Raw genomic sequence first — 13,961 nt, 5'->3', positions numbered from 1 at the left:
TCAGTACCACCGCCGGTGGGATCCCCTGTTCTAAAAGGGGTGCCTTCCCTTCAGCAAGATCACAGTGGGGATATGTCTTTGCCTCCAGCGGACTCTTATCCACCTTCTTCTGTATCAGAGGATAGTTCATGCAAAGTTACATCAAGCGGAAGAGTGGTGAAACTTCCGGCCCGATATCGGGACTGACTTTAGCTAGAACAGTGACTGGAAGTATGGGCAGAATAATCCCATGGGCACTGTGGACTAGGGTAGTCTACCCCGATGTCCAAGTCAGGATGTAATTAATGTTGTTTATTTTTTCTGTAACCAATTTGCTATATACTGTTCAAAAATGTTGTTGTATGCTCTTTGTATACCCTGTTATTTGTTATATTTAAATGTATGCTTCACCCTTTGAAAAGGGGGAAGATGTGATCAGAGCAGGAAGTGAGGTCACTAGTTTGGGGGCGGGGCTTAGGTCCGGTAGTCTGTGTCGTAGTTACTTAGTGAAATCAACCTGACTAGATGTATGTTTCCATGCTCTGTAATAAAATAGAGTTGTACCATCATTGCTGTGTCCTGCATATGTCCTGCATCTCATGACACCTAACATAACAAACTCCCCTAACCGATATACACACACACACTCTCCAGAGCATACACATGTACACACAAAGACACACTCTCCAGAGCATACACATACACAAGTACACACAAACACACACTCTCCAGAGCACACTCTTCAGAGCATACACATGTACACACAAACACACACTACAGAGCACACACATATGTATGTACACACTCTATATAATCCAATATTAAAAATACAAAGTATGTGTGCACTGTGCAGTATACTGAGGTGTGTGTGACCTGTAAGGGGGAATCCTGACATTCGGGGAGAACAAGATCAGCTATGGATCATCTAATCAATCAAGCTGATGCTTTTCAATGTGATTCTGGTGTAAGGTTAGCTGGTTATATCAATTTAGGGCTGGTTAAAGAGATTTAGGGCAGCCAACAGGAGCAAAGCAAGGTAAAGACTGAGGAGGAAGCATGGAGGTGCAGACAAATATAAGTTTACTGACTGGAACAGCAGAACTACTATGGGAAGCTGTACAGAGAGAAAAATATATATAAAAATAAACCTTACCTTAATGTGTGAAGTATCAGCATGACACTATGGGGCCTATCTATCAAGCTCCGAATGGAGCTTGATGTCCTGTGTTTCTGGCGAGCCTGCAGGCTCGCCAGAAACAGCAGTTATGAAGCAGCGGTCTAAAGTCCGCTGCTCCATAACCCTGTCCACCTGCTCTGATGAGGCGGACAGGAATCACCGGAATGCAACCCGATCGAGTACGATAGGGTTGATTGACACCCCCTGCTGGTGGCCGATTGGCCGCGAGTCTGCAGGGTGTGGCGTTGCACTAGCAGCTCACCAAAGCTGCTGGTGCAATGCTGCTGAATACAGAGAGCGTATTGCTCACCGCATTCAGCGATGTCTGTCGGACCTGATCCGCACTGTCGGATCAGGTCCGACAGACATTTTATAAATAGGCCTCTATACATCAGCCACAGAAGCACATGTCACTTCCCTCTCACCCTGCACTAGACGATGCTGCATGGGGGAGGGGCATGCGTGCACTTATTCTTCCCACTGACACCTTTCTACAAAGCACTGTTCCCCTAACAAACTTCAGTTAGTTGATCTGAGGGCCACAGCAGAAAGAGCAAGGCTAAGGGGACAAGCAGACTGGATGCTGTCTGTCCAAGGCTGCATGGATAGAGTGTTAGACAAGTCACACAGCCTCAAGACTGAAGAGAGCAGTGTCTGCAGCTGCACAGATGCTCAAATCCTCATGTGCCTTCCGCTCCAGATTTCTGCTGCATGCGCCTACAGTTAGCCCTACCATGAACAATCCCCACCACCAGAGCAGTTACCTGGTAACAGTGGTAACCCCAGCAGGACCTTTTCTTATGCAGTGGGATTGGCTGGATGCCGAGTTAGGGCTTAGCTTTCAGTGCTGTACAGTGCACATCTTAAACAGCACATGGCACTAGCTTGGCATATAATACCGGCACGGCCTGGCACAGTTTCTCACAAATAAATATAAGCAGAGAACTTTTGACTGTGACTGTATTAGGACTGACTGTGTGTGTTAGGACTGACATCAGCAGTCTGGCATGAACTCTTGAGCCCCACAACAAAGACTGGGCCCTGGGCAGCTGCCCCTTTTGCCCTGTGTTAAAGACGGCCCTGGCACCAACAACCAGTGTGCACAAATCAATAGAAATTGCTCAGGGCAGCGTCCATATAGCTTTGTCTGTCGGCAATATACAACTAATTGTGTAGGTGTGTCTATCTGAATAGGTAGCTGCTTCTAAAATGTTGTGTTCAAACAGTGCACTACTACTTCCAGATAGAATGTGCTCAAATATTGCTATTTGTGATATGTAGTGTGAGTGCAGGCATAATGTCCTTGCTAACAACATGGATTCAACAAACACTCTAATCCTGCCTTATGGTGATCAAAGATTATTTTATTCTGGCTGTGCAGTGTGTTCACAGTCATGCTGTGTGCACATATAGTACTGTTTCTGTTATGTTTGTAGACAGATGTTACCGGTCCTGACTTTAAGTTTATAGTAGTTTATTTTTTGCTTACTTTTTTTGCTCAGTGGGATCTGCAAAGCAATGTTTGGATCCAATCCACAATGTTGTAATCAACTGTACGTAACACTCTATGAGTTGTACAGCCTCGCCTCCTCCTATCCCTCTCCCTCCCTCTCTCCCCCTGTCCCCTGTGCTTAATAGTCAGACAAGGGATCCTTTAGTTGAATAAGCAAAAGTGAACAGAGGATCTCCAGCTACTGTTGTGTGACGCTGTAGGACACGAGTTCCAATATCCTGCCTGTGTCACCTAAAGAGACATACTGCTGAAAGGTAAGTGAACTCATTTATAAGTGAGGCTTAATAGAAGTCAATTACTGAACATATAAACAGAAGGGATGGCACACTCCTAAAGGCAGAAGTATTTCTGGTAGGGCAGGGGTATTAATATGTGTTAAAGTACAGAGGGGTGGTGTTGGGGTGGCTGGTTTTATAGTATTAGACGAGGTAGTACTAAAGCTGACAGTTTTCCAGAGTATTAGAAGGCTGAGTTTTAAACACAAGATGAGGAAGTGCTAGGACTGTTAACTTAATAGAGTACTGGGGCAGTACTGGTTGTCTAATGGTGCAGTACTGAGGGCATCAGTTTTGTAGAGTATGATGGTGCAGTACTAGGGGTAACTGTTTTATTGAGTATAATAGTGCAGTACTGGAGGTATACGTTTATAGAGTATGATGAGGAGGATATGGAGATGTCAGTTTTATAGATTATTATGAGGAAGAACTGGAGGTGCCAGTTTTGTAGAGTATGATGGAGCAGGGGGCATCAGTTTTGTAGAGTATGATGTGGCAGTACTGGAGGTATAAGTTTATAGAGTATGATGGTGCAGAACTGAAGGTATCAGTTTTGTAGGGTATAATGGTGCAGTTCTTGAGGTATCAGTTTTTCAGAGTATAATGGGGCAGTACTGGGGGCATCAGTTTTGTAGAGTATTATGGTGTAGTACTGAAGGTATCAGTTTTGTAGAGTATGATGGGGCAGTACTGGGGGAATCAGTTTTGTAGAGTATGATGAGGCAGCACTGGAGGCATCAGTTTTTTAGAGTATGATGGTGCAGTACTGAAGTTATACGTTTTGTAGAGTATGATGGTGCAGTACTAAAGGTATCAGTTTTGTAGATTATGATGGTGCAGTAATTAAGGTATCAGTTTTGTAGAGTATAATGAGGCAGTACTTGGGGTATCATTTTTGTAGAGCATGATGGTGTAGTACTGGAGGTATTAGTTTTTAGAGTATGATGATGCAGTACTGGGCGGTATCAGTTTTCTAGAGTATGATGGGGCAGTACTGGAGGTATTAGTTTTATAGCACATGCTTGTGCAGTACTTGAGGTATCAGTTTTCAGAGTATGATGGGGCAGTACTGGGGGTATTAGTTTTGTAGAGTATGATGGTGTAGTACTGGAGGTATTAGTTTTTAGAGTATGATGATGCAGTACTGGGCGGTATCAGTTTTCTAGAGTATGATGGGGCAGTACTGGAGGTATTAGTTTTATAGCACATGCTTGTGCAGTACTTGAGGTATCAGTTTTCAGAGTATGATGGGGCAGTACTGGGGGTATTAGTTTTGTAGAGTATGATGGGGCAGTAGTGGATGTGTCAGTTTTGTAGAGTATGATGAGGCAGTACTGGAGGTATGAGTTTTGTAGAGTTTAATGGTGCAGTACTGAATGTATCAGTTTTCTAGAGTATGATGAGGCAGTACTGGGGTATCAGTTTTGTAGAGTATTATGGTACAGTACTGAAGGTATCAGTTTTGTAGAGTATTATGAGGAAGTACTGGAGGTATAAGTTTTGTAGACTATTATGGTGCAGTACTGAAGGTATCCGTTTTCTATAGTATGATGAGGCAGTACTGCTGGTATCAGTTTTATAGGACATGCTTGTGCAGTACTTGAGGTATCAGTTTTCAGAGTATGATGGGGCAGTACTGGGGGCATCAGTTTTGTAGAGTATGATGAGGCAGCACTGGAGGCATCAGTTTTTTAGAGTATGATGGTGCAGTACTGAAGTTATATGTTTTGTAGAGTATGATGGTGCAGTACTAAAGGTATCAGTTTTGTAGAGTATGATGGTGCAGTAATGAAGGTATCAGTTTTGAAGAGTATAATGAGGCAGTACTTGGGGTATCATTTTTGTAGAGCATGATGGTGTAGTACTGGAGGTATTAGTTTTTAGAGTATGATGATGCAGTACTGGGGGGTATCAGTTTTCTAGAGTATGATGGGGCAGTACTGGAGGTATTAGTTTTATAGCACATGCTTGTGCAGTACTTGAGGTATCAGTTTTCAGAGTATGATGGGGCAGTACTGGGGGTATTAGTTTTGTAGAGTATGATGGGGCAGTAGTGGATATATCAGTTTTGTAGAGTATGATGAGGCAGTACTGGAGGTATGAGTTTTGTAGAGTTTAATGGTGCAGTACTGAATGTATCAGTTTTCTAGAGTATGATGAGGCAGTACTGGGGTATCAGTTTTGTAGAGTATTATGGTACAGTACTGAAGGTATCAGTTTTGTAGTGTATTATGAGGAAGTACTGGAGGTATAAGTTTTGTAGAATATTATGGTGCAGTACTGAAGGTATCCGTTTTCTAGAGTATGATGAGGTAGTACTGCCGGTATCAGTTTTCTAGAGTATGATGGTGCAGTACTGGGGGTATCAGTTTTATAGGACATGCTTGTGCAGTACTTGAGGTATCAGTTTTCAGAGTATGATGGGGCAGTACTGGGGGTATTAGTTTTGTAGAGTATGATGGGGCAGTAGTGGATATATCAGTTTTGTACAGTATGATGGTGCAGTAATAAAGGTATCAGTTTTATAGAGTATGCTGGGGAAGAACTGGAGGTGTCAGTTTTATGGAGTATGATGAAGGATTACTGGAGGTGTCAGTCTTGTAGAGTATAATGGGGAGTACTTATGGTTTCAATTTTATAGAGTATTATGTGAGGGAACTGGAGGTGTCAGTTTTATGGAGTATAATGGAGGAGTACTTATGGTGTCATTTTTATAGAGTGTGATGCGAGGGAACTGGAAGAGTATAAAGGGGTAGTATTTGTGGTTTCAGTTTTATAGAGTATGATGCAGAAGAACTGGAGGTCTCAGTTCTATAGAGTATAATGGTGCAGTACAGTGGGCATCAGTTTTGTAGAGTATGATGGTGCAGTACTGAAGGTATCAGTTTTGTAGAGTATGATGAGGCAGTACTGGGGGTATCAGTTTTGTAGAGAATGATGGTGTAGTACTGGGGGTATCAGTTCTGTAGAGTATGATGGTGCAGTACTGAAGGTATCAGTTTTCTAGAGTATGATGAGACAGTACTGTCTGGGAGTAGCAATTTTGTAGAGAAGTATGAGGCAGTACTGGGGGTATCAGTTTTGTACAGTATGATGGTACAGTACTGGAGGTATAAGTTTTGTTGAGTATGATAGTTCAGTACAGAAGGTATCAGTTTTCTAGAGTATGATGACTATAATGGTGCAGTGCAGTGGGCATCAGTTTTGTAGAGTATGATGAGGCAGTACTGGGGGTATCAGTTTTGTAGAGTATGATGGTATAGTACTGGAGGTATAAGTTTTGTTGAGTATGATAGTTCAGTACTGAAGGTATCAGTTTTCTAGAGTATGATAAAGCAGTACCGGGGGTATCAGTTTTGTAGAGTATGATGGTGCAGTACTTGAGGAATCAGTTTTTCAGAGTATAATGGGGCAGTACTAAAGGTATCAGTTTTGTAGAGTATGATGGGGCAGTACTGGGGGTATCAGTTTTGTAGAGTATGATGGTATGGCACTGGGGGTATCAGTTTTGTAGAGTATGATGGTGCAGTACTTAAGGTATCAGTTTTTCAGAGTATGATGGGGCAGTACTAAGGGTATCAGTTTTGTAGAGTATGATGGGGCAGTACTGGAGGTATTAGTTTTGTAGAGTATGATGGTGTAGTGCTTGGGGTATCAGTTTTGTAGGGTATGATGGTGCAGTACTTGAGGTATCGGTTTTTCAGACTATGATGGTGCACTACTGTAGGTATAATTTTTGTAGAGTATGTTGGGGAAGAACTGAAGGTATGAGTTTTCAAGAGTATGATGAGGCAGGAATTGGGGTATTATTTTTTTTTTTTCAAATAATTTTTTATTGGGTTTACAGATTTTACAGCATGACATCATACAACACAGATTAACATAATGAACAGAAAAGGGTCATATGGGAATTGTAATCGAACCCAACATTTTTTACATTTTTTGAAGAGTAACAAGATTCAGAGATATAAAGACTGACAACAAATTATAAAGGTTGGGAAAAGGAAAGGGGGAAGGGAAAGGAAAGGAGCAGGAAAGAAAGGGGTAGGGAAGACAAAAACAAGACTTTCCATACTGATCCCATCCATGTGTTATAATAGAACCTAGGAATGCCCATACACAACCTGTTCAGAGAGGGTAGCAAGTACAGTAAGATAATCAGCACTAGAGCTAAAAGTCCGTTAGTTATCTTCTGGTAGGTTCGTCATTAATGTGATCCATTATCAGAAAGCCCCTGCTCCCAGAGGAAGAGGATGTCAGTGATAAAGTCTTGTTTGCCAATATAGTAGTAATACAATTTTTCAAGAGCTAAGATATTGTCAGGCCTAGTTGCAAGTCTGTAATACAAGGTTAGGCTAGTTATAAACCACAACTGCTGAGATAGAATTTTAGTAAAGGTTTGTAGTATAGCAGAGTGATTTCTGGGATGAAACATCAACTACTCATAAGAGTAATGTAAAACCCCCAGTAATCATAGAGCAGATATAATTGCAGGTTGTTATAAGATGAATAACGTTATTGCTGCCACCTGTGATAAATCACTAACGAATGCATCAGAGCTATTAACTTATATAACCAATGAAAAATAGTGTATACACCAAGTAGGAATTATCATGAGATAGTTATCATATAGATCTTTTGTAGTGCACAGTGATATAGGAAGCTGAGTGAGACTCCCTGAAGCAATGCTTCAAGTCATCGTCGCTAATATTATCTAATATTTCTGTGTTCCATTTCAGCAAATATGCAGGTCGCTGAGCAGGGAAAGACCCTTTGAGCATTTTATACAATAATGAGAGATGTGCTCTCTTGATTTCAGGATTTGTGCATATCCGCTCAAACGCCGTTAATGGTCTCAGAACATTAAGTTTGTGTGTGCTATTGTTAAGTGCATGTCTAATCTGTAGGTATGAACACCAATTGTGAAAGGGAGAGCCCAGGTCATTATTTAGTGATATTCTATCTTTAATCGCTCTGGATTCCAAATATTCTGTGACATTCGTATGAGTAAAAGAGGTATGTTGTAGGAAGACCAGATTATTCAGTAGCGGGGTTAGGGGGGAGACTGAAGTGAAGATTCCTTTGATATGTGTAATTACATAGTCCCACACGTTAAGGGTGGCTTTAATATAGCTGTTCTTGTATGCTAAACGTGGTCTATGGGCTTTAGGAAGCCATGTGATATCCCTCATGCATTTAACCTCCAGCAGAGAACTTTCAATACGGACCCACAAAGTAGTAGGATGGGAATGGTTCCAGGAGATCACTCTGACTAAGTGTACAGCCCTATAATAGTTCAAGAGGTGTGGGACATTGAGTCCCCATCGTCCTTGCTTAGATAAAGAGTATCTTGAGATACCCTAGGCTTTTTATAAGACCAGATAAATTAATTGAGCATCCTCTGCTGGGTACGCAGGTACGAGTCAGGCAGGGCCATCGGGGGGTATCAGTTTTGTAGAGTATGGTGGTGTAGTACTGGGGGTATCAGTTTTGTAGAGTATGATGGTGCAGTTCTTGAGGTATCAGTTTTTCAGAGTATGATGGGGCAGTACTAAAGGTATCAGTTTTATAGAGTATGCTGGGGAAGAACTGAAGGTGTCAGTTTTATGGAGTATGATGAGGGATTACTAGAGGTGTCAGTCGTGTAGAGTATAATGGGGAGTACTTATGGTTTCAGTATTATGTGAGGGAACTGGAGGTGTCAGTTTTATGGAGTATAATGGAGGAGTACTTATTGTGTTATTTTTATAGAGTGTGATGTGAGGGAACTGCAAGAGTATAAAGGGGTAGTATTTGTGGTGTCAGTTTTATAGAGTATGATGGTGCAGTACTGGGGGCATTAGTTTCGTAGAGCATGATGAGGCAGTACTGGAGATATCAGTTTTGTAGAGTATGATGGTGCAGTATTGGAGGTATAAGCTTTTTAGAGTATGCTGGCAAAGAACTGGAGGTATCAGTTTTATAGAGTAATAGAGTATGATGCAGAGAACTGGAGTTGTCAGTTTTATGGAGTATAATGGGGGAGTACTTATGGTGTCATTTGTATGGAGTTTGATGAGGTATTACTGGAGTTGTCATTTATATGGAGTATAATGGGGGAGTTTTTATGGTGTTGTGTCAGTATGATAAGAGGGAACTGGATGTGTCAGTTTTATGGAATATAATAAGGGGGAAGTACTCATAGTGTCAGTTTATAGAGTGTGCTGAGGAAGAACTGGAGATGTCAGTTTTATAGAGTAGGGTCAAGGATTACAGGAGGTGTCAGTTTAAAAAAAGTATTATAGGGGAGTATTTGTGGTGTCAGTTTTATAGAGTATGATGCAGGAGAACTGGAGGAATCAGTTTTATAGAGTATGATGCAGGTGAACTGGAGGTATCAGTTTTATGGAGCATAATGGGGGAGTTTTATAGAGTATGATGTGAGGGAATTGGATTTGTCAGTTTTATGGCGTGTGATTAGGGATTACTGGAGGTGTGAGTTTTGTAGAGAATAATGAGGGAGTACTCATGGTGTCAGTTTTATAGAGTATGATCAGAAGAACTTGTGTTGACAGTTTTATGGAATATAATAGGGAAGTTATAATGGTATCACTTGTATACAGTTCAATGTGAGGGAACTGGAAGGTGTTAGTTTTATGGAGTATAATAATGGATTACTGTAGGTGTCAGATTTATAGAGTATTATTGGGGAGTACTCATGGTGTCAGTTTTATAGAGTATGATCAGGGATTACTAGTCATTGAGTAGGCTGCAGGAGAACTGGAAAGTTTTGTAGCATATCATGGTGCAGTAGTCAAGGTATCAGTTTTGTAGAGTATTGCAATAACCAGCCACTTGAAATGGCTGAATTATTATCAAATATGCCTGTTTGTGGGGGGATGATAATTTAGTGCTCCACTTGTAATCTAGCCCTAAATACATTTCATGCACCTTCCTCTAATCATGGGTGCTGCCATTATGGAACCTAGGTTACACTACAGGTGTCTGAAGGAGAGTTACTGCACATGTGCAAACAGGTCAGCACTGGAATGTAGTGAATGCTAGATTTCAATATGGCAGCACCCATGACTAGAGGGAGGTGAAGAATAATCTCAATACGATGCTTATAAAATATATTTAGTTTTTAATGTCCCTTTGAAATAAAATCCTGCAGCCAATACAAAGACATTTTGGGGCTGAATTATCAATGTCCGCCGCACATCGATAAATGCTGACAGAATAGCATATATGTCAGCATTTATCATTGCACAAGCATTTCACTAGAAATGCTTGTGCAATGCCGTCCCCTACACAATTGCGGCCAATCGGCCGCTAGCAGGTGGTGTCAATCAACCCGATCGTATGCGATAGGGCAGATTGCTGTCCGCCGCATCAGAGGTGGTGGATGAGTTAAGGAGCAGCAGTTTTAAGACCGCTGCTTCTTAAATCTTGTTTTCGCTGAGCGGATCATGTTAGACAGACCGATGATAAAACGGTCCCAATGTTTTAAATAAAGCAGTTTCCCAGTGAGATAACCTAAAGACATAATAACTATGGGGGGTCTGTATTAGTGTATAACAAGGAGCAGAGCTGGGGGTCTGTATTAGTGTATAACAAGGAGCAGAGCTGGGGGGTCTGTATTAGTGTATAACAAGGAGCAGAGCTGGGGTCTATATTAGTGTATAACAAGGAGCAGAGCTGGGGGTCTGTATTAGTGTATAACAAGGAGTAGAGCTGGGGGTCTATGTTAGTGTATAACAAGGAGCAGAGCTGGGGGTCTATATTAGTGCATAACAAGGAGCAGAGCTGGGGGTCTATATTAGTGTATAACAAGGAGCAGAGCTGGGGGTCTATATTAGTGTATAACAAGGAGCAGAGCTGGGGGTCTATATTAGTGTATAACAAGGAGCAGAGCTGGGGGTCTATATTAGTGTATCACAAGGAGCAGAGCTGGGGGTCTATATTAGTGTATAACAAGGAGCAGAGCTGGGGGTCTATATTAGTGTATAACAAGGAGCAGAGCTGGGGGTCTATATTAGTGTATAACAAGGAGCAGAGCTGGGGGTCTATATTAGTGTATCACAAGGAGCAGAGCTGGGGGTCTATATTAGTGTATAACAAGGAGCAGAGCTGGGGGTCTATATTAGTGTATAACAAGGAGCAGAGCTGGGGGTCTATATTAGTGTATAACAAGGAGTAGAGCTGGGGGTCTATATTAGTGTATCACAAGGAGCAGAGCTGGGGGTCTATATTAGTGTATAACAAGGAGTAGAGCTGGGGGTCTGTATTAGTGTATAACAAGGAGTAGAGCTGGGGGTCTGTATTAGTGTATAACAAGGAGTAGAGCTGGGGGTCTGTATTAGTGTATAACAAGGAGCAGAGCTGGGGTCTATATTAGTGTATAACAAGGAGCAGAGCTGGGGTCTATATTAGTGTATAACAAGGAGCAGAGCTGGGGGTCTATATTAGTGTATAACAAGGAGCAGAGCTGGGGTCTATATTAGTGTATAACAAGAAGCAGAGCTGGGGGTCTGTATTAGTGTATAACAAGGAGCAGAGCTGGGGGTCTATATTAGTGTATAACAAGGAGCAGAGCTGGGGTCTATATTAGTGTATAACAAGGAGCAGAGCTGGGGGTCTATATTAGTGTATAACAAGAAGCAGAGCTGGGGGTCTATATTAGTGTATAACAAGGAGCAGAGCTGGGGGTCTGTATTAGTGTATAACAAGGAGCAGAGCTGGGGTCTATATTAGTGTATAACAAGGAGCAGAGCTGGGGGTCTGTACAAAGACATTTTGGGGCTGAATTATCAATGTCCGCCGCACATCGATAAATGCTGACAGAATAGCATATATGTCAGCATTTATCATTGCACAAGCATTTCACTAGAAATGCTTGTGCAATGCCGCCCCCTACACAATTGCGGCCAATCGGCCGCTAGCAGGTGGTGTCAATCAACCCGATCGTATGCGATAGGGCAGATTGCTGTCCGCCGCATCAGAGGTGGTGGATGAGTTAAGGAGCAGCAGTTTTAAGACCGCTGCTTCTTAAATCTTGTTTTCGCTGAGCGGATCATGTTAGACAGACCGATGATAAAACGGTCCCAATGTTTTAAATAAAGCAGTTTCCCAGTGAGATAAACTAAAGACATAATAACTATGGGGGGTCTGTATTAGTGTATAACAAGGAGCAGAGCTGGGGGTCTGTATTAGTGTATAACAAGGAGCAGAGCTGGGGGGTCTGTATTAGTGTATAACAAGGAGCAGAGCTGGGGTCTATATTAGTGTATAACAAGGAGCAGAGCTGGGGGTCTGTATTAGTGTATAACAAGGAGTAGAGCTGGGGGTCTATGTTAGTGTATAACAAGGAGCAGAGCTGGGGGTCTATATTAGTGCATAACAAGGAGCAGAGCTGGGGGTCTATATTAGTGTATAACAAGGAGCAGAGCTGGGGGTCTATATTAGTGTATAACAAGGAGCAGAGCTGGGGGTCTATATTAGTGTATAACAAGGAGTAGAGCTGGGGGTCTATATTAGTGTATCACAAGGAGCAGAGCTGGGGGTCTATATTAGTGTATAACAAGGAGTAGAGCTGGGGGTCTGTATTAGTGTATAACAAGGAGTAGAGCTGGGGGTCTGTATTAGTGTATAACAAGGAGTAGAGCTGGGGGTCTGTATTAGTGTATAACAAGGAGCAGAGCTGGGGTCTATATTAGTGTATAACAAGGAGCAGAGCTGGGGTCTATATTAGTGTATAACAAGGAGCAGAGCTGGGGGTCTATATTAGTGTATAACAAGGAGCAGAGCTGGGGTCTATATTAGTGTATAACAAGAAGCAGAGCTGGGGGTCTGTATTAGTGTATAACAAGGAGCAGAGCTGGGGGTCTATATTAGTGTATAACAAGGAGCAGAGCTGGGGTCTATATTAGTGTATAACAAGGAGCAGAGCTGGGGGTCTATATTATTGTATAACAAGAAGCAGAGCTGGGGGTCTATATTGGTGTATAACAAGGAGCAGAGCTGGGGGTCTGTATTAGTGTATAACAAGGAGCAGAGCTGGGGTCTATATTAGTGTATAACAAGGAGCAGAGCTGGGGGTCTGTATTAGTGTATAACAAGGAGCAGAGCTGGGGGGTCTATATTAGTGTATAACAAGGAGCAGAGCTAGGGGTCTGTATTAGTGTATAACAAGGAACAGAGCTGGGGGTCTGTATTAGTGTATAACAAGGAGCAGAGCTGGGGGTCTATATTAGTGTATAACAAGGAGCAGAGCTGGGGTCTGTTTTAGTGTATGACAAGGAGTATAGCTGGGGATCTGTATTAGTGTATAACAAGGAGCAGAGCTGGGGTCTATATTAGTGTATAACAAGGAGCAGAGCTGGGGGTCTATATTAGTGTATAACAAGGAACAGAGCTGGGGGTCTATATTAGTGTATAACAAGGAACAGAGCTGGGGGTCTATATTAGTGTATAACAAAAAGCAGAGCTGGGGGTCTATATTAGTGTATAACAAGGAACAGAGCTGGGGGTCTATATTAGTGTATAACAAGGAGCAGAGCTGGGGTCTGTATTAGTGTATAACAAGGAACAGAGCTGGGGGTCTATATTAGTGTATAACAAGGAGCAGAGCTGGGGTCTATATTAGTGTATAACAAGGAGTAGAGCTGGGGTCTGTATTAGTGTATAACAAGGAGTAGAGCTGGGGCCTGTATTAGTGTATAACAAGGAGCAGAGCTGGGGGTCTGTATTAGTGTATAACAAGGAGTAGAGCTGGGGCCTGTATTAGTGTATAACAAGGAGCAGAGCTGGGGGTCTGTATTAGTGTATAACAAGGAGCAGAGCTGGGTGTCTATATTAGTGTATAACAAGGAGTAGAGCTGGGGTCTGTATTAGTGTATAACAAGGAGCAGAGCTGGGGGTCTATATTAGTGTATAACAAGGAGCAGAGCTGGGGGTCTGTATTAGTGTATAACAAGGAGCAGAGCTGGGGTCTGTATTAGTGTATAACAAGGAGTAGAGCTGGGGTCTGTATTAGTGT

At 42.2% G+C, this 13,961-nt stretch overlaps 1 protein-coding gene across 1 annotated transcript in view; it reads left to right on the top strand.

Moving 5' to 3' along the window:
* Window positions 1–2,805: 2,805 nt before the first annotated feature.
* Window positions 2,806–13,961, top strand: part of LOC128664124 (sodium- and chloride-dependent betaine transporter) — a 224,767-nt gene continuing 213,611 nt past the window's right edge. Inside the window, exon 1 of the mRNA XM_053718820.1 lies at window positions 2,806–2,923. The gene's annotated coding sequence lies outside the window, so the exon portion shown is untranslated. The remainder of the gene's footprint in view (window positions 2,924–13,961) is intronic.

Source organism: Bombina bombina, chromosome 6, assembly GCF_027579735.1.
Source record: "Bombina bombina isolate aBomBom1 chromosome 6, aBomBom1.pri, whole genome shotgun sequence".
NCBI lineage: Eukaryota > Metazoa > Chordata > Amphibia > Anura > Bombinatoridae > Bombina > Bombina bombina.
This window is presented reverse-complemented; position numbering and strand designations above follow the sequence as displayed.